Genomic DNA, 5,040 nt, shown 5'->3' on the forward strand with positions numbered 1-5,040 from the left:
TTTGTTAAATCATTAGTAACTATGGTTAAATCCATAAAAAATTGCTATTTGATTTCCGTGTTTTATATAATACCAAGTTAGTAAAATATTAGAAACAAAGCTCACTTGATATCCAAAGGCGAAAAATGAAATTGTTGTCGAAGACCATTACTCGTCTCTTAAAATCCAGATATTTATTTTTCAGCGCTGTCTTGCTCATCCAATTGACGATCCATTCTTGAGCTCCATGAGGGTATATTTTGTTTAAAGATCCACTAAAACGCCATTCACGTCAATGACTTATTAGTGAAATTTCCAATTGTTATACCGGAAGACTGTGCAGAGTTGAGAACAGGTAAATACAAATCTGACAAATAGCGAGACAACTGAGATAACAGATCCACTATATGGATTCCTTCTCTGTCTTTGTTGAACCCATACTGAGTTACCAGAGAACTGTTCATTTGGTTTGAGTGTTGTACAAAACACCACACTTGGCAAAATTTTAGGAAGACAGCTCACTTTGATTACGGCTCGCGGGCGACAGATTGTTGTCGAAGTCCATTACTCGTCGCTTCTAACATTCGACCGCCTGCCTTGTTCAGTATCCAATTAGCTTGCCATTATTGAGCTTCATAAGGGTACACGCCATTCGCGTTACATGACTTTCGACGCCATTGCCGGTTAAGTTAATCGTTCTACTGGTGTCCACCAGAGAAATCTACGCATTTCCCACTACCCTCTCGATCCTAAGAAAATACGCGTAGAAGGCTTTATGCACATAGACACCACTTAGCAGGGGAGTGACAGGCAAGACTTTTATCGATACGGAAAAAAATAAAAAAGAAAAAAAGAAAACGAAAAATAAAAAAACGACGAAATTAAAGACAGATTCCGACTGGGTTTGCCATAGTGGCAACCCAGTAATGACTTTCGACGCCATTACAGGTTAATTGTGCAGAGCAAGCTACGCATTACCCCAGCCCCCTCAAACCTAACAAAATACGCACAGAAGACTCTATGCACAAAGACACCACTTAGCAGGGGAGTGACAGGCAAGACTTTTCCCGACACGGAAAAAAACAAACGAGATGCTTCCGTGAAGCATACACTGGGTTCCCTGTAGTACATGTTACAGAAAATCAGAAGGCACTGAATTGTGTGGTATTGAAATACAGCATTCCAGTCTCCGAAGAATAACAAATAAAAGAGAAGCGAGAAACATTGGCTTCTGGGCTGACATGTTGATAATTTTTAAGTTCCCTCACAACTTCTTTTCACCACAAGTGTGCCCTCTGAGCATCTGACAGCTTTGTAATACTAAAATTCACTGAAGTTAAGCCCTTTCGGTTAGTGTCAGGATGGGAGACCAAAACAATAAACCCCTCATAAAACAGTAGCATCTGACCGAAAATACTATTAACGCTAACAAATGCGAACTCAGCAAGGTACAGATTCTGTTCGCTTGCTTTATGCAAAACAAATATTGATGCAAAAGCAAATAACTATTGATACACAGTTTTTAGAAAGAGCAGAACGAAGTTTCCGGGACGGTCGATCGAGAATAAAATATTTACGACATGAAAACAACATTAATTTTGAACCGTGAATATAGCATATAAAAAGTTACGATCAGCAACAAACATTTTGGGAGATTTTTGCTACGTTCAAATAAATCGCAAAATCGAAAGTGACATGCTGGAATTCAACGGGCGCCGTGATTAAGTTACCGCGGCATGTTTACTCGCCAAACAGTGAAGTATCTGTGTCAAATGATGACAAGATACCGGGTTTTTGAAAGTTTCTTTTTGTGTCAAGTGTTATAAAGTTTGACAATGAAATGAGCGAAGTCAAAACAAAGATCACAATCGCCCAACTCTTGTTTACGCAAAGTCAAAATTTACTCTCCGAGACGCGTACGACGTTATTTATCACCAGGTAATTCCATCATTTTGGAAATAGCAGCTACTTTATTATTCATCTGCGTCACAATTTTTCACTGATTTTGGGGCTCATTTTGTTGAAACTCAAGCACGCTTCCAACAGGCCTGTGAACCCTTCCTGCTTACAGAGCAATACTAAAAAACTTCTCCCATATCACATTTCAACCTGAAGCTCGAAAATTCAATACACAACATGATATTATAATTCACAAAGGCAGAAAATACCACAGAATCCTTTTCCAGCGAAAATTTTATTGAAACAAACAACATATTTGCTCTTAGAGGCGAAACATTGCGTGCGTGAAGACAAGAAACTCAATCATGTCAAATTACCATGTACTTCAGGTAAATACAATTCACTTTGATTTCGTCTCGACGGGCGAAGTCCATTACTCGTCGCTTTTGAGATTCCTGACTAGTTTGTCCAAGTGACTTTCCATTATTGAGCTCCATAAGGGTATATTTTGTTTAAGGATCCACTAAAACGCCATTCGCGTTACATGACTTTCGACGCCATTGTCCAACTGTGTCCACCAGAGAAATCTACGCAGTTCCACTACCCTCTCGATCCTAAGAAAATACGCGCAGAAGGCTCTATGCACAAAGACACCACTTACCAGGGGAGTGACAGGCAAGACTTTTACCGACACGGAAAAAAAATAATTAAAAAAAAAAACGGAAATCTACCTATTTTCCGACTGGGTTTGCCATAGGGCAACCCAGTAAAAAACCCACGAAATGAAACCGAGATTCCGACTGGGTTTGGCAACCCAGTAAAAAATAAAAATGCACCAGCGCGATCAAGCACTTAGGGACAATTCTTATCACGGTATCAACAAACACTTTTCTTTTAATTATTCCAATCACTTTAGCAAGATTTAAAAACATTGTAGTCCACCCTGTCCATAATACACAAAGTACATCTGTTCCACTACCAAGTAAGTTTCTTTGCTGTTTACGATTTTAAGAAAATCCTGGAATTCAAGCGCATCAAATACGTGATACAGAAGTCCACGATCGCGACTATGAGCTTGCCTGTCACATACAAGCCCTATGAGTCAACCTTTGCGCGTATCTTTCTTTTTTTTCAAGAACGCCACGAGTTTTTCGGCCCTGCACGCACTGTTTAGAATGACCGATCCGAATAAAGTTATCAAACGAAGACAAAAATAGCAAAAACAATGTATGCAAATTGTACAAATTAAGGTAAATTGCAGTAAATGTGAGTTAATTTCTAAAAATAGAAAGATACACGCTAGGTTCATTCAAGGATATGTACATAGGTAGGCTCCTACTCATGGACTCTTGGTCAGTAACGGTATTAACTGGAAGGAAAACAAAGAGAAGCCTTTATGCGGCTATTCGTGAAGCCTCTAAGTTAAATTTTGTTCGTTTTTATTCGCCTACACAACCTTCCCCCATCTTCTCCTGAGAAGGGGTGAGTTTGGACAAGAGATTATGAAGGTAAGAGAAGTAATCCCTCATACTGGCCCTATTCCCATCGTAATCCCTGTTAAGTTATTTTTAGATCTCCTGCGAGATCCGGTATTCCCACGGGGGTTAACTGATAGCCAATCACATGTCCTCATTTTTACCAATGTTGACAGCTGAGCGAATTCCCACGCAATGATCCCGTCGTTCGCGATTTACCATCAAACAAAAATGGCGGAGGATGGTGAGACAAACTCATATATACATTTTGTGGACGAACGTGACTTGTTGACTACAGAGTTAAGCGATTACAATGACTTATGTTTTGAATCCTGCATCTTGGAAGGAACGAGTGGAAGACTATAGTCGATAAGTACGATCTCTCTGACTTTAATAAACGCATTCTCGGTTTCCTTTGCGGGATTAAAATATGATGACTTAATTCTTAAATGGTGATAAAGTAGACAGATAGAGCTCAACAACAGTACCAAACATGAAAGGAAAACTTGAATCAAGTGTCCGATAAAAATTTTTGAACCCGTGTTATCGGATTCAAGTGAATTTGCAAAGCACGTATGTTAAATATAGCTGTCTCCTTAAAAAAAGATTTAACACGGTTTCGTATATGGCACAACCACCTTGAATGTGGTATCATTGAAAACTAGACAATTAAGCGATTTCAGTTATAGATGTTCGAAACCTGTATCTTGAAAGGATCGAGTTTTATAAGCGACAGAATTTTGTAAACATTGGCAATTCGCAGACTACAGTCAACAAGTAATATATCGCTGACTTGGTTAACGCGTTCTTGATTTTCTTCGCGGGATTAAAATCTGACGACTTAATTATTAGATATTCATAAATTAGACAGATATCAGACATGAAAGGAAACCTTGAACAGACAGTGCGATAAAAATGTATGAACAAGTGGTATCGCATGGAAGTAAATTTGCAAAGCACGCATGTTAAATATACCGTCCTGCATCTTTCAAAATTATTAAACTCAGTTTCGTACATTGGACAGTGTTGAAATTGGTGTCCGCTGTAAACAACACAGTTAACCGATTTGAATTATATATCTTTGCATCTTGTATCTTGAAAGTAACGAGTTTTATAGGCGACAGAATTTTGTACACAATGAAATATCGCGGACTACAGTCACCCAAGTAACATATTCCTGACTTGGTCAACGCGTTCTCGATTTTCTTAGCGGACTTAAACTATGGTGACGTAATTCTATGACATTCATAAATTAGACAGCTAACGCTTTCAAACAGTATCACACATGACAGGAAAATTTTAATTGACCGCACGATAAAAATTTTTAAAACCGTAAGATCGGATTGAAGTCAATTTGCAACGCACGCGAAAACTATAGCGCCCTCTTACAAATTATTTAACACGGTTTCCTACATTAGACAAACGTAAAATTGGTATCAGAGTGAATTTTACAGTTAACCAATTTCCATGATATATGATTGCAAACTGTATCTTGACGGGGACGAGTTTTGTGAGCGACAGAATTTTGTAGACGATGAGAAAGTGCGCACTAAAATGGACAAGTAACTCAATGCAATCAAGGCAAACATATCTGCGTCTGACAAAATTATTTAACACGGTTTGATAGATTGAAAATTCTTCAAATTGGTATCACTGTAAACTAGACAGTTAAGCAATTCCAAGGATG

This window comes from Montipora foliosa, chromosome 12 (assembly GCF_036669935.1).
Source record: "Montipora foliosa isolate CH-2021 chromosome 12, ASM3666993v2, whole genome shotgun sequence".
NCBI classification, from domain to species: Eukaryota; Metazoa; Cnidaria; class Anthozoa; order Scleractinia; family Acroporidae; genus Montipora; species Montipora foliosa.